This window comes from Elephantulus edwardii, unplaced genomic scaffold (genome assembly GCF_000299155.1).
Source record: "Elephantulus edwardii isolate Elephantulus edwardi_28Jun2011 unplaced genomic scaffold, EleEdw1.0 scaffold00143, whole genome shotgun sequence".
In the NCBI taxonomy this organism is placed as follows: Eukaryota; Metazoa; Chordata; class Mammalia; order Macroscelidea; family Macroscelididae; genus Elephantulus; species Elephantulus edwardii.
Genome location: NW_006399893.1, coordinates 5,437,882 through 5,459,642, shown reverse-complemented (window position 1 = coordinate 5,459,642; position 21,761 = coordinate 5,437,882). Strand labels below are relative to the sequence as shown.

Below are 21,761 nucleotides of genomic sequence, written 5' to 3'. Positions count from 1 at the left end.
TAAAATGGTACAAACACTCTGGAAGTCAATTGGGCATTTACTCAAAAGACTGAATATACAAACTGCATGACCCAGCTATTCCACTACTGGGAATATAACTGAAAGAAATTAGAACTGAGGCACAAGCAGAGACTTGTACACTGATGTTCATATAAGCATTATTCACCATCACCAGAACCTGGAAATAGCCCAAATGTCCAATCACAAGCAAATGGATTGAGAAATTGTGGTCTATTCACACAATGGAATACTGTGTAGCACTAAGGAACAACAATGTCAAAAAAGACTACATAACTTGGGGCAGACACTAGAAAGCATTGTGCTCCAGTAAACTAACTCAGTCTCATAAGGACAAATACTACATAAGATCATTATTGTAAAAATAGAAGAATAACTAGTAAAAAATGTATGAAGATCCAAGAAGGAAAAGGAGTGGGAGCAGAGGGGTGAGGATGGGTAGGGGTGAAATCACAGAATAAGAAATATTTTTATTTTTCCTTCCTGATTTTAAATTAGATAGTATCTCCTTGTTTGTTCAAATGATTGATTCTTATTCTTTTCAGAAGTCAATAAACTCCTTTTACAATTGTTGTTTGTTGTTGTTAAGTGCCATTGAGTTGTAGGCATCTCATAGTGATCCTATGAATGAAAGACCTGGATACCTGTGTAACTTTCGTCCTTTCTCCAGATTCACAGGGTTTCTGGAGGCAAGCTATTACATAAATGGATGACACTCCTGCTTCCAAGCTTGTTTTAATCAGGGAGCTCCACCAAACCCTGTTCACCATGGGTAACCATTCTCACATTTGACACATTAATGTCACAGTGTTCAGGATCACAGCAACCATGTGTTACCTCTGCACAGCAAGAGGACAAGCCAGGGCTATGTGATCTAGAAGAATGTTTGACCAAGACCAATTATAAACAGGCCTGAAGGACTTCAGCCCTCTATCCCTACAGTATTTTAAATTTCCAACATGCCCAAATGATGGCGGACTCTGGGACAGAGTTCCCTTGCCTGACTGCCACTAAGAAGAGCCACCATCAAGACACCAGCCATCCCACCAGTTAGCCAACTTCCAGAGTGGAGGGAGACTCCAGTTTCCAAGCCTCTTGAAGGATTTTGAGCTATAGCCTGGGGCAGGCTCCGCCCTTACTTACCCTTAGTCTAAGGCTCAGGGCTCCCACACACTTTTGAAGTGCAAAAAGAATAGTAACATACAACAAAAAGGACCTCAGAAATTTCCATTGCCTGACTGCCACCAAGACGAGCCAGCATCGAGACACCAGGCGTCCCGACAGCGGACTTCCAGAGTTGAGGGAGACTCCAAAAAGCATATATAACACCTTGCTTACAAAGGCTCTTGGTAGAATCACAGTGATTGTGCATTACATCATTGAAAAAAAAGGCCAATAATTTTTTTAAAATTCTTAGATCCAATATAAATAGTATTTTTTATTTTCCATATTGTTATTGTTGTCATGTGCTGTCGAGTCACCTGCGACACATAGCGACCCTATGTAAAACAGCCTTAAACCCTGCTCTATCCTGTGCCAATCTCACTGTCTCTGACACACCCACACCCATTACTCCAATCACTGAATCAATCCATCTCATCAAGGGTCTTCTTCCTCCCTTGCACTGTCCCTCCACCCTCTTTCGCATGAGGAAAGATGACCCTCTCCAAGGAATTGTCCCTCCTTGCAATATGTCCACAGTATGTCAGATGAAGTTTCAGAATCCTTGCCTCCAAGGAGCAGCCTGGTTTAACCCTATCCAGGATGAACTTTTTTGTTCTCTTAGCAGTCCATAATATATTCAATACTCTTCTCCAGCACCACAGCTCAAAGGCATCATTCTCCTTCTATCATCTCTAGTCATTGTCTGGCTCTGTGATGCGTAGCAAGTGATTGCAAAGACCAGGACTTGTATCAGATGCACCTTAGTCTTCAGGCTGACATCGTTGCTCTTCAGAAATTTGGAGAGGTCTCTAACAACAGATATGTCTTTTAATTTCCTGGCTGCTGGTGCCAAGAGTGTTGACTATAAAGCCAAGCAAACTGAAGCTGTTGATAGTCTCAGTCTCTTCACCATCTATCATGATGCTGCCAATCGGCTCAGTGGTGAGAATCTTTGTTTATTTGATGTTGAGCCTCAATCCATGTTGAAGGCTGCAGTCCTTGAAGTTCTGCAGCAAGTGCTTCAGGTCCTCCTCAGTTTCAGCAAGCAGGGTTGTGTCATCTGCATAATGCAGATTATTGATGAATCTTCCTCCAATCCTGATGCCACAATTTCTCCTTAGAGACCAGCCTCTTGGATAATCTGTTCTGCATATAGATTGAAAAGATATGGAGATAGGACACAAATACCTGGCATACAACCTTCCCAATTTTGAACCATGCAGTGTTTCCTTGCTCTGTTCTTATAACTGCCTCCTGGTCCAAGTATAAGTATAGGTTTTGCATTAACATGATCAAGTGTTCTGGGATTCCCATTCTCAGAGTAAGCCACAGTTTACTGTGAACCACAGTCAAATGCTTTTGCATAATTAATGTAACACAGATAGACATTCCTCTCATATTCCCTGCTTTCAGCCAAGATCCATCTAACATTAGCTACAATATTCCTAGTACCAGAACCCCTTCTAAACCCAGCCTGTACTTCTGGCAGTTCTTTGTTGATGTTCTGTTCAAGTTGTTTTTGGATAATTTTCGGCAGAACTTGCTTGCATGTGGTATTAATAATATTGTTCTATAGTTTCCACACTCTGTTGGATCACCTTTCTTTGGAATGGGAACAAATAGAGATCTCTTCCAGTCAGTTGGCCAAGTACGAGTCCTCCAGATTTCTTGGCACAACTTGGTGAGCACATCTAGGGCAGCATCTGTTAGTTGAAATATGTCAATTGGTATACTATCAATTCTGGGGCCTTATTTTTTGCCAATTATTTCAAAACAGTTTGAACTTCTTCCTTCATCACCATAGGCTCTTGCTCATATGTTGATTCATGAAATTCTTCTGTGTCTGCCAGTTCTTGTTTGGTACAATGATTCTGTATACTCTTACTGTCCTCTTTTAATATTTTCTGGATCATTTAATATTCTGCCCAAAGCATCCTTAAGTATCACAACTTGAGGTTTGAATTTGTTCTTCAGTTCCTTCAGCTTAAGAAATGCTGAGCAAGTTCGTCCCTTTTAATTTTCTGACTCTATCTCCTTGCACATTTCATTCTAATACTTTGTCTTCCAGCGCTGTCTTTTGATATCTTCTATTCAGCACCTTAATATCTTTATTTCCTCCCTCTGCTTTGGATTCTTGGCACTCTAGTGCAATATTCAGAGTCTATTGTGACCTTCATTTTTGGTCTTTTCTTTCTCCTCTGTCTTTGTAATGACCTTTTGCATTCTTCCTGGATGATATTCTTGATATCCTCCCACAACTCATCTGGTCTTCACTTATTAGTGTTCAAGGCCTCAAACCTGTTCCTGAGATGATTTTGAAATTCAGGTGAGATAGACTCAAGGTCATATTTTGGTTCCCATGGATTTGATTTCATTTTCCTTAGCTTCAGCTTGAATTTATGTATGAGTAGTTGGTAGTCTGTTCCACAATCAGCACCTGGCCTACTATTCACAGCTGATATTGAGTTTCGTGGTTCTTTCCACAGATGCAATCCATCTGATTATTCCTAGGCATACCATTAGGTAAAATCCATGTGTCTAACCTGCATTTATGTTTTGCAATGAATAAATCTTTGTGCAAAATTCAATCATTCTATCTCCAGCTTCATTTCTGTCACCAAGTCCATATTTTCCAACTACTGATCCTTCTTCTCTGTTCCCAACTTTTGCATTCTAGTCACCCAAAATTATAAATTCATCTTGATTGCATGTGTGATCAAATATAATTAAAATTAATAAAGAAACTTATACAAAAACCCTACCATCTCAAAAATTTTAAACTCTCCACCACAATTCTTGTTAAAGAAGAAATAATTAAAAGCAAACTTAGAGAATATTTAGAAAATAATGACTACAAAAGTGCTGTTTCCTGTTAGAAATACCTAACAGCCATCCTCAGAGGAGAAATCATATACCAAGTACATTATGTGCTGTGCTGCTAATCAAAAGGTCAGTGGTTTGGACCCTTCAGCTGCTGAGAGGAAAAGATGGGCAGTCCTCTCCCTTAAAGATTTATAGGCTCAGCAACCCAGGAAAGGGGGGTCACTATGAATCAGAATCCAGATGACAGCAGTGGTGAGAAATAGTAACTCTAAAAAAAAGGAAATAAATGAAGTTCTAAAAGATAGCAAAATTGAGGGTGATAATAGAAGGAATTCATAAGGACAAAAGAAATAATAAAATAATTTGATGGTGGAATTTAAAAATAAATACAAAAGCTGGTTTTGTTTGAAGCTCACCAAGAATAACCAGGAACACTGTCCTCCTTCCCTCCAGCAAAGGCTGTGGTCAATCAGAAAAGAGGCACTAATCTGAGTACCCAGCTCTATACAAGAGGATGCTCTCCAGGTGAGTGGAGCAAATGGAAAAGATCAAGTATGAAAAACAATGTGTACAAACTTTGTAAATAAACGAATGTATATATATATATACTTTCCAGACCACATCTCAGGGAAGAAGCCCCAGTAGATCACTGAGTTAAGGATACAGAAACAAATTTGCAAGACTGAGGCTGATGGGCTTTATAGGGCTGAGTACTGGAAAGGAGGGAGCTATGAAGAAAGAGGCAATCCCTAAGAGGTGCAAGTGATTAAATCCCACATTTCTCAACTCTTCATGACCCTATATGACAGGATAATACTACCAAAGGATTTCCAAGACTGTATGTCTTTATGGAAGCAGATTGCCTAGGCTTCTACCAAGCAGTAGCTGAGATTCAAAGCAACCATTTCAGGAGGCTGCAGATGTTAAAAAACTAGTGATACTGAAGGAAGACTTCCAGACTACAGTGAAAGTGATGGCAAAAGATAAGGCTCCCAAATTGATGGAATATTCACTGAGGTGTTTCAATTAACTATTACAGTCATAAACATGCTTGCTTATCTATGAACAAAAAAAAAAAAGAAAGGGAAAAGGAAGCTATAGTGAAGGATCAGAAAGACAGGGGAAATACTGGCATTGTACAATGGCATTTGATGTTGTAAGACAAAGAGTATAAGAGTGATTGAAAGAAAGCCAAATTTAAGAATAAATAAATAAATTGAAGACAGTCATCTGGCCAGCCAGGTGACTGGGAGAGATTTTTGTTTCTATTCTTTGAAAAAAATAAAAAGGCTATCCAACAGACTGTAAAATATATAAAACAATATCATTAAGATCACACATAAGCAAATTCTTTGTAAAGATCTTTTAAAACTCCTGTAAGCAACATATTAATAGAGAACTTCCAAAAATCCAAGTTCTCTTTAGAAGAGGCCATGAAACAAGGAACATTATTGCTGATGATAAATGGATCTTGACTGACAGTAGAAAAGACCACAAAGACTATACAAAGTCATGTGACTGTGTAGAACATATGAAATTATGGATAACCTCATAAGTAATTCCATAGCATTTAAATGTGCTATTACAAATCCCGTACATAGACCAAGCACCGATACTAGATGATTTCCAATGAGAAAAGATGCTCATCAGAGTTTTATCTTTTCACTGTATCTATTCAATCTGAGCGAATATGCCAAGCAAATAATTTGAGAAACTAGATTATGTGAGTAAGAATATAAAAGACTCATCAGCAGCCAGGGATATGTGGATAGCACAACCTTGTTTGCAGAAAATGAAGACTATTTGAAGCACTAATTTTTGTTGTTGTCATTGTTGTTATGTGCCGCTGAGTCACCTGCAACTCATAGCAACCCTACGTACAACTCTGCTCTAAACCCTGCTCTATCCTGTGCCAATCTTATTGACTCTGACACACCTACCCCCATTACCCCAGTGACGGAATCAATCCATCTCATTGAGGGTCTTCCTCCCCTGCACTGTCCCTCTACCCTCCCAAGCATGAAGTCCCTCTCTAAGGACTGATCCCGCCTTGCAACATGTCCAAAGTATGTCAGACAAAGCTTCAAAATCCTTGCCTCTGAGGAGCAGCCTGGCCTCCCCTCACCAGTCTGAACTTGTTTGTCCTCCTAGCAGTCCATGGTATATTCAATATTTTACTTGACTGAATTCCTAATTGACACCATGGTAAAGATGACAGAAGTCAAGAAATCAAATGATATATTGCAATGGGAAAATGTGCTGCTAAGGATCTCTTTAAAGTGCTAAAGAGCAAGGATGTCATTTTAAAGATTAAGGTGCAATAGACCCAAGCCTGATATTTCCAATTGCTTTGTATGTATATGAAAGTGAGAATATAAGTAAAGAAGACACTAGAGCAATTGATGCTTTTGAGTTATGATACTGACGAAGTATACTGAATACACCGGACTGCCAAAAGATCAACAACAAAAACCCAAAGACAACAACAAAACACCCCAAAGTTGTCTTCAAAGATGTGTAGCCAGAGAGCTCCTGAGAAGGAGAGAGGTGAGACTTCATCTCATATATTTTGGCAAGTTACTAGGAGGGTCCATTCCCTGGAGAAGGACATCGTGTTTGGAAAAGTATGTCAGTGAACGGAAGAAGACCTTCAACCACATAAGGTTGACATAGTGACTGCAACAATGTGCGTGAGCACTGCAGAGACGTGCGGATGGTGCAAGAGCTGAGATGTGCAGATGGTGCAGGAACAGAGATGTGAGGACAGTGCAGGAGTAGAGTTGTGAGAACGGTGCAGGAGCAGAGATGTGCGGATGGTGCAGGAGCAGAAATGTGAGGCTGGTGCAGGAACAGAGATGTGAGGACGCTGCAGGAGCAGAGATGTGAGGCTGGTGCAGGAGCAGAGATGTGAGTTGGTGCAGGAGCAGAGATGTGAGGCTGGTGCAGGAGCAGAGATGTGAGGACGTTGCAGGAGCAGAGATGTGAGGCTGGTGCAGGAGCAGAGATGTGAGACTGATGCAGGAGCAGAGATGTGAGTTGGTGCAGGAGCAGAGATGTGAGGATGGTGCAGGAGCAGAGATGTGAGGATGGTGCAGGAGCAGAGATGTGAGTTGGTGCAGGAGCAGAGATCTGTGGATGGTGCAGGAGCAGAGATGTGAGGATGGTGCAGAAGCAGAGAAGTGAGGCTGGTGCAGAACCAGGTGGGCTGCGCTGTTTTGCAACAAGGTGGCTGAGCTGGTGTTGGCTTATAAGTTACTTAGAAGCAGGAGCCCTGATGACCTTTGGAGAAGGAGTTGCACTGCCAACTCAATGCCACAAGGTTCAAGTCTATCAGCTGCTCAGTGGGAAAGGACGGATAATATCCTTCTGCGCAATTTACTGCCTCTGAAAACCATTGGAGGAACAGTTATGAATCTGTTCCCACTCAATGGCACATAAAGACAACACAACAATCTAATGAGATGGCCACATGTGAGTATTAAACACTGGAAATGAAATTAGTCCAAATTGAAATTTTCTGTAAGTATAAAATGCACATCTGGTTTTAATACTTATTTGGGGGGAAAAACCAAACTATATCAATTTTTAGTTTTTATGTTGATAACTTTATATGTGGCTTGTACTTGTGGCTCCCGTGATATTTCTATTGGACAGTGATATGATAACAGATAATGAAACAAAGGAGAACATACTGGGATGAACTCCAGTATTCACAGGAATTTATTGTGTAATGGTCGAATTTCAAATCAGTGTGAAAGATGAATTTTTAAATGAATGATGTTGGGAAAATTGTTAGAAATCATAAAAGAAAGATAGAAAAGTGGGTGCTTACAGTTGTACAAAAAAACCCAAAAACCAAACACCACACTCTGTAGAATACTTTAAAAAATACCCATAGTGGGGGAAAATATTAAAAAGCAAAACAAAAATATTTTCAGTGACAGAAGATTAAGTTTGGAATATATTTCTTTCATATATACTACATATTTTATATATATCATGTACTTTCACATGTTTTGTATTATATATTTACATATGTTGCTATATGTCAAGTCAGAGCTTCACATGTTTTGTATTATATATTTACATATGTTGTTATATGTCAAGTCAGAACTGATTTATAGCTGACCTTTCAGTGAGTTTTCGGAGGCACCAGAGAAGACTGCCTAACTTTTCCCCAGGGAACAGCTGGTGGATTTGAACCATCTGCTTTGAGTTGGCAGCACCACTCCTTACCCGATTGGGCCACCTGAGCTCCCTTATGCATATTTAGAAATATGTAACATAGGGAGCTCTGGTGCCTTACTGGTAATAGTGGTGCTGCGAATGCAAAGGCAACCAGTTTGAATCTACCAGCTCCTGCTAGGGAGAAAGATTGGGAAATCTCCTCTCATGTAATTAAACTATCTCTGAAAACCTGCTAGAGGGTTAGCTATGACTCAGTTGCAACTCGACAGTATACAAATACAATATAAATGCATCATTTGCATATGTACAGACTCAATGGCAATAAGTTGTTTGAAAAACACATAATGTGAGTTATATGCAAAATATGGAATATTCATACTCTATAAAATATCAATTTTAGGTGGATCTTTGGATTTTAACCACTAAAGACACAATTAAGTAGTACAAAAAACCATTAAAGATTTTGTTAAATTACATTGGATTTGGATGTTAGAGATTATTGATAAAACTTAATCTTATAAAAGTGAAGAAGTTTTGCAAAGGAAAAAAAATTGGACAAAGGTAAATGACGAATGACAGAAAATATATACAATAATAATCTATAGTACTGAGCCTTTTTCATCACAGACTCATTAAAGTGAATAAAAAGAGCTTTTCTTTACAAAATTACTCTATAAATTAAATGTTATCCCCCAATAAAAATTCCAACAGATTTTTTTTTCTGCAAAATCTAGACAGGCTGATTCTAAAATTTACACAGAAATAAAATGAAGAGGGAGCAAGAAACGGCTGGGAAGAGACGATTTCTACTGGTTCCTAAGATTTACACTGAGGCTATCATTCAGAAGACTATGTAGACTTTACACTTGAATGTTTTGTTGTACTCTAGGTGAAAATTTAGAAAGCAAATGAGTCTCCCATCCAATCATTTATACAGACATCATTTTGTGGTACCCATTGCAATCCTCTCAATGTGTCAGCACTCCCCCCACTTCCTCCTTGGGTCCCCATTTCCATTTACCAGATTTCCTGCCCCTCCTGGCTTTCTGAATTTTACTTTTGAGCACATGCTGCCCTTTTGATCTTATAGTTGAATTTCTTGAGGAGTACATTCTTTATGGGTGGTTTGTTGCTCTTTGGTTGTTTAGTTTTGTCTTTCACTTCATATGCATGTTTATTGTTTAGTTAGAAGGTTATCTCTTGGAGGGAGTTCAATCCTAAGTTTGAAGGCTGTCTAAGGATCATGGGGATCCCACCAGCCTCTCTGAGTCCACTGATACTTTTTGTTAACTTGTTCTCCATTTTCTCTGACTCTGTCTGGGACCTTCTGTTGGGATCCCAGTTAGCGCTATCCACAGTGATGGTCTAGTGCCACCTCTGGTCTATGGCTGGCAGAGGCTGTGGTTCATGTGGTCTGTTAGTTTTCAGGATGAAACATTTCCTTGAGTCTTTGGCTTCTTCACAGCAGGAGCTTTGGACATGTAGATAGACAAACAGAAGAATAAAACAGAAAAACCAGCATAGAAGTAAGTTTGCATGAGGGCATACATTGGGTATGTTTCAAGGAGGGACCAGTCCTCAGAGAAAGATGTCATACTTGGGAGGGTGGAGGGACAGTGCAAGAGAGGAAGACCCTCGATGAGATGGATTGATTCAGTGACCAGGGTAATAGGGGTAGGTAGGTATGTCAGAGACAATAAGATTGACACAGGATAGAGCAGGTTTAAGGCTGTTGCCCACAGGGTCGCTGTGAGTTGCAAGTAATTCAATGGCACTTAACAACAAAAACAATGAACTAGTTGATGACAAAGAGGGCACTCTTTGGGGTACAATGCAGAAAAGATAGTCTCTGCTGGTTCCTTAACCAGATATCTCGGGCAGGGTAGAGAGGGAAGGGTAAAAAAAATCCCCCGATTTATAATATTTGTGAATCTCTGTGCTTTAAATAATCCTACTATGGCTAACTTTCAGCTCCCAACAATACTAATCTACTTAACAAAACTCTCAGAATTTTAACAATCAGCTTTGTTGTTATTGTTGTTGTGTGCCTATTAAATAGGAACCAACTGATAGCTGACCCTCTATCTGGCTTTCAGGGGTAGTAAACTATTTGGGACAAGACTGTGCATCTTTCTTTAGCAAAGCAGCTTGTGGATTTGAACTGCGTGCCTCAGCGTTGGCCGGGCAACTTCTTACCACAAGGCCACTAGGGCTCTGAGGAGTTATTAAAAAATTTTAAAAATTCTATTTAAAACATTTAGTAAAAATTCAGTTCAAAGGACAGTCCAAGCTTTGGAATGGAACACCTAGGCAGGGGATAGCCACCAAAAGCAGAGTTCAGTCCAGCAGCAGTAAAGTGGAGACGGTGTCGAATACTCACCCTCGTGCCTCCCTGTCTGTGTCTCTGGACACCTGCCTCAAGCTGGTGGGCTGGAAGTCCCTGCCACTCAGCTGCTGTCCTTACATGCCCTCACATGGCGTGTGCTATCCGTGCAAAGGGGAAGAGCAGGGCTTGAGGCTCAACTCTCCTAACTGTTGCTGGTGAATCTATTTGACTCACAGCACCCCCATGTGTATGACAGCAGAACTGTCGGCGTCTCAGTGACTGGTTTTTCAGAAGTGGTTTAGTTATTATGTACCATCAAGCTAAGACTCATTGCAACACTGTGAACAGCAGACTGAAACCTTCTCCTGCCTTGCATCGTGCTCACAATCTGTGCCATGCTCAAGAGCACTGTAGCAGTCACCACTTCAATCCATCTCACAGAGAGTCGATCCTCTGCTTTCTCAAGCATGATGTCTTTTTCCAAGGACTGGCACACCTTGACAATGTACCCAAAATATGAGAAATAGATCACCAGTTACGGACGATGGTTGCACAAAATAATTGATGCAATTGACACTACTACTTTATGCATTTGAAAAGTGTTGAATTAGTAAGTATAAACACACACACACACACACACACACACACACACACACACACATGATTTTTGAAAAGAAATCTCTCTCCTGATCATTCTTCTGGGGTACTCTTCTAGGTGAACTCAAACTTCTGATATTTTGGTTTGAGGCTGTGTGTGAACAATTTGCATCACCTGGAACCCTGAAGACCTCCAAAAAACAAAACACCCAACCAAAACTAAGACCCATTGTCGTGGAATGAGGATGGACTCATGCAGACCCTCTGGCAAGTTTTCTGAGGCTGTAAATCTCACTGGAGGAGAGGCCCATCTTTCTCCTTTGGAGCAGCTGGTGAGTTCACACCACCAGAGAGAGACAGCTTGTCGTCAGCAACCAGGCTTCCCTCATATCCTAACCTTTATGAAAAAAAAAATTGTCCCTGGGCCTTGGTCTCTTCTTTTAAAACACAAACTAACCTCTATCTCTGCACTATTTTTTCAGTCTACTTGGGACAAAATCCTGAATGTTCCCCAGCTCCACTGATGCTCACAGATACAGTAATTTCCAGCCTTGATAGAAACTTCAGTGGTATCTTCTTATAAAAAAAAGCCTAGGATCCATTTTCTATTTGAATCCACATTAACCAATTCAGATTTGGCATTCTACTCATCAGCAGGGAACACTCCAACATAATGATTAGGGGCACAGACTCTGGAATCAGACCACCTGAGTATACATGCAAGTTCTACTGCTTCACATGACTTCTCTGCACCTTAGTTAATTCATCTGCAAAATACAGATGACAATAATTATAATTATTTTGTAGGTGTATTGGATGAATGACATTATTTTACTTTAAAAAATACCTGGTATATGGTAAATGTCCATGTGAATGTTCACTTTTTTCAAAGGAGCCCTATAGCACAGTGGACAAAAACACAACCCCTGAAGCTAATTCCCTGTGTTTGAATCTACCCCTACCTGTGTGATCTTGAGTATATTTCTTGTTCACTCTGGGCCTCAAGTTCTTTAAATTTGAGGATATTAACAGTAGCCACAGGGAATACTTGTTTGCAGGACCGAATGGCTTAATATCTCTAAAGCATTAAGAACAATCTTGTTGTTGTTAAGTGCTGTTGAGTCATAGACAACTCATAGCGACTCTATGAACGAAAGACCTGAACACTTGTATAACTTTCATCCTTTCTCCAGGTTCATAGAGTTTCTGGAGGCAAGCTATTTTGGAAGTAGATGCCAGTCCTGCTCCCAAGCTTGTTTTAATCAGGGTGTTCTACCAAACACTGTCCACCATGGGTAACCATTATCACATTTGACACCTCAGTGTCACAATGTTTAGCATCATCACAGCAACCACTAGTTACCTCTGTACAGCAAATGGACAGACCAGTGCTATACCACTTAGAAGAATGTTTGACCAAAAACAATTAAAACCAGGCCTGAGGACCACAGATTAAAATCACCCACCTTTGGCTTGGTAGCATCACTTTCTATTCACTAGGCCAACAGAGGTCTCTCTATGTTGTTGAGAACAATATGAAGCACAGAATAAATGCTGGCCAAGAGTTAGTCATAGTTAATGTCATATTGAGCTTTAGCAATCCTGTGGGACAGAGCCTAGCAGCCTATACGTTTCCAAGACTCTTAAGTCTCCACAGTAGCAGGCTGCCCCGTCTCTCCTGCAGAGCAGTGGGGGAGTTTGAACTGTTGATCTCCTGATTAGCAATCAAGTGCCTTAATCACAGTGCCACCAGGTCTCTTCTGAATCAGAATTTACTCCAAATCAAATCCGAGCTCACTAACATTGAGTCACTCTCAACTGATGACAATACTTCATTGGGTCCAAGGTGGTTGTTGTAGTAGCTGAAGGAGCTGCCTGTGTTTCTTCCATGGAGCCACTGGTGGCGTCACACCATCAGAGATACCCAGCATGCTGGACATGAGGAACCAGAGCACCTTGGAATCTACGTGAAAGTGTGAGTAAAGTCCGGTCCAGGACAGTGCTTGTTCAGAGGTACAATTCTCACCATCTGGCCAGGAGATCCTCTTTGATTTCCAGCTAACGGAACTCATATTCAGCCAACACCTATTGTCAGTGAAGACTTACATGTCCCTGGGATGTTGATCTCCTTTCCAAATTAAGGCACATGAGGCAAGGTCTAGGATTCTAATTCCAAAAAAAATTGTTGTTGTTTGCCATTAATTCAGAATCAACTCATAGCTGACATTTAGAGGCAGTAAATGAAAATTTCAGAGGTTTTCAGAGGCAGCAAATCGCACAGGAGAGTATTGCTCATCCTTCTCCTGCATTCCAAAAATAAGTCAGTGGAAACTCTGTGCTTCACCCCAATTCCATCTGAAACTAGCCATAGGGATGGTGCAGGACCGGGCAGTATTTCTTTCTGTTATGTAGTGGATCACAGAGTTGGGTCAACTCCACAAGAACTAACAATAGTTTCATGTCCACACTCCATTATCTGTTGTTAATCCTATTAAAGCTGAGACCTTGCAAGACCCTGACACACACTCCATACACTTCAGGTGTAATCATGGGGTCAGCTAGGATTGCTTAAGTGCTAAGTAAACGTTTCTGAATTCCTCTCAAATCAAATCAACATACTGACTCAACACAGCCTTTGTGGAAAGCACTGTGGGGATTACAAGTCAGCCAGGCAGTCCCATCTCTGAAAAAATTTATCTGCAAGTCAAGGAGGAAGCAACATAAATTGTTACATATTACAAGGCAGCAGTTGGCAAAATAATGGCAGTAATGATAAGTGCTACAGATATGAAAGGAGCCATTGATCTGACAGGAAAGGCACATTCCCAGTCACTGAGAACTGGGAATGTGTGTGCAACATACAGGGAGGCATCACATGCAGCCCAAGTCCCTGTTTTTCAACAGATCACAAAGCACAGGGAATTGACTAAACCCCAGGGGATCTATACTTTCCAACTTCTCTTCACTGAAAAATGAGCCCCAAATTGTTTTGCTTAGCTGTGTAGATAAAGTGGTAAAAGGCCCTCTTAAACACACAGCTTGTGGCCTTACTATGCTTATGCTAAGAGTGACGTGAAATGGTCACTGTAAGCAGAGTTGGAAGCATGGCCTTGGTGACATGAGCAGCCTGCTAACCTGGGAAGGTCAAGGAGGCGGTGTGACAGATTTTAGAATAAGCAGCGATGTTTATGTCCCCAGCCTCATATCAATGTAGGTTTTGTTATTAAAGCCCCTTAAGGGCATAAAAACAACCTTCCCCAACAAACAAAATCCAGAACTGAAGTCAGCTCTTCAAAGCAGGCAGACCCTGTCCTACACACAAAAATATTTAGCAATCGCCACCCCTGCGCTCCCAGCTGTCAAGCCCTAATATCTTGTGCCATTCCTTAGAGCTCGCCTTTTTTAAGGAATCAATTATTTTGGCTCGTGATGAAGGCAGAAGTTCAAGCTGCTTTGAAGGAAATAGCAAAAAATAAGGCCCCCAGAATAGATAGTATACCAATTGACATATTTCAGCTAACAGGTGGTGCCCTGGATGTGCTCACCAAGCTGTGCCAAGAAATCTGGAGAACAACCACTTGGCTAACTGACTGGAAGAGATCTATATTTGTTCCCATTTCAAAGAAGGGTGACCCAACTGAGTGTGGAAACTACAGAACAATAGCATTGATTTCACATGCAAGCAAGAGTCTAGTGAAGATTATCCAAAGATGACTGTACATCAGCAGAGAACTGCCAGAAGTCCAGGCTGGGTTTAGAAGGGGTCGTGGTACTAGGGATATTGTAGCCGATGTTAGATGGATCTTAGCTGAAAGCAGAGAATACCAGAAGAATGTCTATCTGTGTTTCATTGATTATGCAAAGGCATTTGACTGTGTGGATCATAACAAACTGTGGCTGACTCTGAGAAGAATGGGAATCCCAGAACATTTAATCATGCTAATGCGAAACCTATACTTGAACCAAGAGGCAGTAGTCAGAACAGACCAGGGCAACACTGAATGGTTCAAAATTGGGAAGGGTGTGTGCCAGGGATGTGTCCTATCTCCATACCGTTTCAACCTGTATGCAGAGCAGATTATCAGAGAGGCTAGGCTCTATAAGGAGACCCATGGCGTTAGGTTTGGTGGAAGATCTATCAACAATCTGCGTGATGCAGATGACACAACCCTGCTTGCTGAAACTGAGGAGGACCTCATGCACTTGCTGGGAAGGGTCAAGGACTGCAGCGTTCAGTATGGACTGAGGCTCAATGTCAAGAAGACGAAGATTCTCACCACTGGACCAATTGGTAGCATCAGGATGGATGGTGAAGAGATTGAGATTGTTCACAGCTTCAGTTTGCTTGGCTCCACAGTCAACACTCTTGGCACCAGCAGCCAGGAAATTTAAAAAAAAACATATTGCGATGGGAAAGTCTGCTGTTAGGGACCTCTCTAAAGTACTCAAGAGCAATGGTGTCTCTTTGGAGCTGAAGGTGTACCTGATACAGGCCATGGTCTTTGCAATCACTTGTTATGCATCAGAGAGCTGGACAATGACTAGGGAGGACAGAAGGAGAATTGATGCCTTTGAGCTGTGGTGCTGGAGAAGAGTATTGAATGTACCATGGACAGCCAAGAAAACAAACAGATTCATCCTAGAGAGGGTTAAACCACGCTACCCCTTGGAGGCAAGGATTCTGGGGCTTCGTCTGACATACTTTGGACATGTTGCAAGGAGAGACAGGTCTTTGGAGAGGGACATCATGCTGGGTAGAGTGGAGAGACAGTGCAGGAGGGGAAGACCCTTTATGAGGTGGATTGATTCAGTGACTGGGGTAATCAGGATGGGTGTGTCAGAGGCAATGTGATTGACACAGGATAGAGCAGGGTTTAGGGCTGTTGTACATAGGGTCACTATGAGTAACAAACGACTCGACGGCACATAACAACAACAACAACAATAACAAGTTCAACAGAAAAGAAAATGGCTGTAGAAAGCAGGACTAACTTAAGGAAATTAGCTTCAAACACTTAAATTTGGCCAAGCTGTCTGCTAGTTGATAATCATCTTCCTGCTTCGGTTTACACTGTGGAGGGATGTGTTATTATGAACCAGGCCAGTTCTTGATTGAGATAACATGTTTAGATAAGGTTCTAAACTTTGTACACAGCACATTTTAAGTTGGAAGAAGAAGAAAGGATTTTATGGTATTTACAAGGTCTTCCCCTTGCCCCCACAACTACCTTCTCTCCACCGTGGAATGTCTGAGGTTAGCCAAACATGGGAAAGAGCAAACTGTCATGTTTCCGTTCAGCCACTGTCAAAAGGTCATAAACAGATCACTGGTGCAAAGAGAGAAGTCAATGGAGAATAAAGAAGAGCGAGACTAATCCAAAATGCAAGTGGTGGCTCCTTCCACTTCTGTTTCAATTACTTCCTTTCTCACTCTTTGGAGAAGCTAGTTAGAGATCCTTCAGAGGGAGACTAAGGCTTTGTATGCAAGCTGCCAGAGTGTGTACCTGTGAGCAAGGCTTTGAACAGAAGCAATCAGTGGAGGTGACCAGTATGAAAACGGAATTAGTTCCACTCATGGTGAGAGGAGGTAGCATTAGCTGTTATGCATTCTACAAGGACCAGCATTGTAGGTTTGAAGCCATCTTTCAGGTAATGAGTAGCAAACTTAAAGTCAATACAGATGTAGTCATCTGGCAATTTTGACACTCAAGGTTGTCCAGAGATTGATGCTGCCATTTTGACATGTTAGGGTATCACCACAATTTCTTTATGTTGAGGTGTCATCTCTACTGAAGTCTTTAGTTCTTGAGCTTCACCAATAAGCGCTTCATGTCTTCTTGGTTTTCTACAAGCAAGGTTGTGTAATCTGTATTTTGCAAGTTGATAATCTTCCTCCAATCCTAATGCTGAATTCTTCCTTACATACTCCATCTTCTTGGATTAATTGTTCAGCATGCAGTTTGCATTTCGAGTTGACTGCAACTCATAGTGACCCTATGAACAACAGATCTGAATGTTACCCTATCCTGTGCCATCCTCAATGATATCTGACATGCTCAAGCCCACGACACTGTGTCAATCTATCTTGATAAGGATCTTCCTCTCTTTCACTGACCTTCCATCTCTCTAAGCTTAATGTATTTTTGCCAAGTACTGTCCCCTTGTAAAGGGAGCTTTGGTGGCTAGGTAATAAGTAGTGGTGCTGCTAACCCAAAACTGAGTCCATTATCTGGGAGAAAGATGCATTGTAACCTAATTATATATGTCATGGTCTTTTAAATCACTAACCCTAACCCTAACCCCGCTGCTCCCGCGGCCGCCACGACACGCTGCTGGCGCCGTGCCCGCCTACAACGTCCACTTCCTGTCGACGCTGCTGGGCCCGCGCCGCAGCCCCGCCGTCCTGCCGCTGGGCGCCTGGCCCCGCGAGGTGGTCCCGCACGCCGGCCTCCGCGTCATCCCGATGGAGAGAAAGGAAGCAACTGGCATGATGTCCAGTAGCAATGCAGAAGAAGGAAGCTTTCCAAATGCTTACACCCAGGAGGAGGACGACAACCCGGCTGACTGTCCCCACAAGGACACCAACCCCATGGTCATCTGTCAGTTGAAAGGAGGCACTCAGATGCTGTAGACCATTCTGGAACCAGAGAGCTGAAAGCCCTTCATCTCTTTCCTCAGTATCAGGACCAGTAGAATAACCCTCTACAGTCAGATGTCCCTAAACCAATGACTGCATTAGTAGGAAGATTTTTGTCTGTACCAGCAAAACTTAAACCTCATTACCCAACAACTGGAGAATGGACCCGTCCCTCCGGGAGTCAGCGGGCCGCTGCAGGGGCCACCGCTCACGCTGACCGGGTACTGTGACTGCTTTGCCAGCGGAGACTTTGGCAATGACTGCAACTGCAATAACTACTGCAGCAACTTACGGCATGAACAGAAACCCCGAAGCTTTCCAACCCAAGATCGGCTCGGGGAGGCTGGGAGACGTCAAGCCCCGACATGTCCTGGGGTGCGACTACAGGAGTTGGGGCTGCCTGAAGGGCCACTGCGAGTGCTACGAGGCCAAAATGATGTGTTCTTCTATCTGCAAATGCATTGGCTGCAAAAATTACAAAGACAACCCAGAACGAGTGACACTCATGAGCCTGCCAGCTGACGTGGAGCTTGGAGCACTGGAAGGCAGCCCCCACCTGTCCCCAGCCAAATCCTCAGGACCACCCAGACCTAGGAGGGACTGGCCGTCCTTCACCTGCATCTCCTGGGAGGTGGTGGAGGCCCCTTGTGCCTGCCTGCTGGTCCAGGGCGAGGAGGCTGAGAGGGAACACTGCTCCCAGTGCCTGGCTGAGCAGCGGGTCCTGGAGGAGTTCGGGAGGTGCCTGTAGCAGATTCTCCACATAGAGTTCAAGTCCAGAGGACTGCAGATGGAGTAGGGACACGGTGAGACTGCATGCGTGGGTGGCCGTGACCTGGCCGCCCCTGCAACCTGGCCAGCGCTCGGGTCCTGGCTAAAGGCTCCCAAGGGCACAGCGTCTGCTCCCGAGAGGCGGTGAGACAGTGGACAGCGCTGGGTACCCTCCCCAGGGGCCCACAGCCCCACAGATGCCTCGCCCAGAGTTCTCCCGAGTTTCAGTTTATCAAATTGTTTAGAAAGAAAGTCTCCAAAAGGGCCATGATAGTGCCACTCAGAATCTCTAAGAGAATTCCCGGGTGCCTGCAGTCCAGTCAGTGACCACTGTGTCCTGCAGCCCTGGAGGTGGGCGCAGCTGGTAGGCCCCCACTTGTAGTGTCCTGATTTTGGAGATTCAAACCTTGTTTGAGTGTTTCTGTTCGATTGTGGGAAGGACCTAGACGTCAATGAACTCCTGTATGATTACTGTTTCATAAACTACAGTTAGATACGGTTAGAATAGTTTGTAGAAACCAGTGCTAACAGCTGGTTCTGAAGCTGACTTGTGATTTTATTTTTTTTTTACTTGTGGTTCTTACTGCAAAGATAAATAAAAATTTCAAATTGTAAAAAAAAATTAAATTTACAATATCCTTTAAAAGAAAATGACACCTAAGAATAAGTGTAACCAAGAAAGTGGAAGAATTGTTCACTGAAATCTAGGAAACTTAGCTGAAAGAAAGTTCCCAAGGGCTAATTCCTCTGTGGCTCTTGAGTTCAGATTTGCTAGAAGGTCTCCCAGAGACTCAGATCTATCAGGGGAGTGACAAACTATAGTTATGCAAGCTCTTTTTGGAGAAACTGGTGAGCAATGGGCCAAGAACCTGTGGACTGTCATTTGTGGAACAGCTAAATGGTGACTTTGGATGATGCAGGCTGGTGGTGCAATGATTGGTGAACAGCTGGAAGCTATGTCCTAGGAGAGTGAGCTTTTCCAAAGGAGCAAGGCACCTGTTGTTGAGGTCCCATGAGCTAATGTAAGTCTCTAGTGGAGGGGGGCTTCTATCCCATCCTCTCTCTTTAATACAATAATTACTTCAGCATCAAAAAGAAACAGTTAATCATTGGCTGAATAGACATCTGAATGATAATCCTTAGACACCCAGAGACCACTTCCTGGCTTTTCAACCTTCACACTTGAGAAACCAGATTTCCCCTTATGATTATAATAAGAACTGTGTTCATGAGTATGCAAGCAGCAATTCATGCCTCTTGCCTTAATTTCTCCCATTTTATTTAGATAGCCAATTTCAGATTTGCTCATCCCTATCGTACCAGTACTCTGAGTAAACAAGCATATTTCTTTCTCTGAATAATCTTCGGTTCTAGTGAAAACTTTTAGTATCTGCATCCATAAGCAAAATCAGGTCAAGAGCAAACCATCATGCTGCAGTCATAAGCACTGGATCACAGCATGGAGCATCTTCTTGGATTCTGGTAAACTCATCTCAAGCCATCCAGCTGAAAACTCAGGAGCCCGCATTCTTCTGTGTTCTACACTGATTGGTCTTTTCACTCAGTCTTAGCCTCCACATGGGGCCAAGTCAACAAGATGGGGGTCCACATGACTCCCTGCTTCTCAAAGTTAGCAACTCTTTCACACTTATTCATCTGCATGCAAGGTCAAGAAAGCTAATGGAGCATGTCCAAACTCAGCCTATCACTTCATTGCTGCCTCTTAATCCACTCCAGTGGATCCAGTTGGTCACCATGATGAGCATTTTCACCAGCTCTCTTTAAAGTCAAGTCCCAGAAAGGAGCTCTTTTTTGTAGCATCCTTACCTTGTCTCAGAAACCAAATTGTACTAGTTTTAAAGCAACAATGAATGAACAGAAATCCAAAATCTCTGTAAATTTTCATTAAAATTAATAATAATAGGGGAGCTCTGGTGGCCTAGTGGCAAGGAGCTGCAACTACAATCCCAGAGGTGCACAGTTCAAATCCACCAGATGCTCTGCCGGGGAAGGAGGGACAACCTCCTCCTGTACCAGTCAGATCTGATTTGACGGTACACTCACACAAAAATAATAAAAATAAAATTTAAAAAAATTAAATTAACAATAAAAAAATATTTTTTAAAAAAGCTCAAAATCTCTCTCTTGCTCTCACTCCAAATGCAAATCTCTTGAGATAACTGGGTGGGGATTAATCTTTCTCCAGGGCAAATCTCCATTGTATAGTCTTTTAACTTCCCTAAGAGAGCTCTGGGGGCCTAGTGTCAAGATGCTGCTCTGCAGTCCCAAAGGCCTGCAGTTCGAATCCTCCAGTTGCTTTATGGGAAAAGAATGGGCAATCTTCTCTCATAAGATCACTCATGAAAACCCTCTGGTGGTTAGCCATGGGTTGGTACCAACTCTCGGAACACAATAACAAGCTTGCATACTTTCTCTGAATACAGTATACCATAATTATAACATACAGCATTCATTTTTAAATAGATCTTAAAGTTACAACATAGAAGAAACATCATTTTCCATCAAATATATCCAACTAAACATAAAATTTAGCACATTTCATCTTAAACCATCTTTGCTTGGCTTTTCTAGTCTCTGAAGTTTAGCTGGGTAAAGTTATTCCCTTGCTCTGTGTCATTCCCAAGGTATTTCCCAGAGTTAGATTTTCCCTTGCTGCATGATCTGTTTATTCATGTCTTTATCTTCACCTACTATTTCTCCTTCCTCCTATCTGTCATTTCTTTTTACTTAGACTATTCTATCTTGGGAAGGGACATCAGATTATGACTGGTTCTTGATCTTATGCTCCCTCTTGAAATGGCTGCACATCCACCAGTTCCTTTTGGTACAGTGACTGTGTGTACTGACTTTTATCATCTTTTGATGTGCTCCTGGCATTGTGTATTTTGCCACAGAATTCTTCAGTAGAAAAACTTGAAGCCTAACTTTTTTCTTCAGTTTCTCGGCTTGAGAAATATAAGTATGTTCTTCCCTTTTGATTTTCTAACTCCATTCTTCCCTATTGGTTTTCCAATACTAGGTTTAGCACATTTCATTATAACAATTTGCTTTATCCTTCCACCCGCCCCTCTTTTTTTTATTTTTAAAATTTTTAACAAAAGTTTACAGAAAGGTTGGGTTTTCATTCATTCATTCATTGCTGCACATTCCCCCCTCTCCCTTTTCCTCTTCCTCCCCCAGTCCACTTTGCAGTGTCTTCTTGTTTCAAGTGACCATCAA

At 42.1% G+C, this 21,761-nt stretch overlaps 1 pseudogene; it reads left to right on the top strand.

Moving 5' to 3' along the window:
* Positions 1-14,572: 14,572 nt before the first annotated feature.
* On the top strand, positions 14,573-18,549 carry LOC102845748 (annotated as a pseudogene).
* The last annotated feature ends 3,212 nt before the right edge of the window (positions 18,550-21,761 follow it).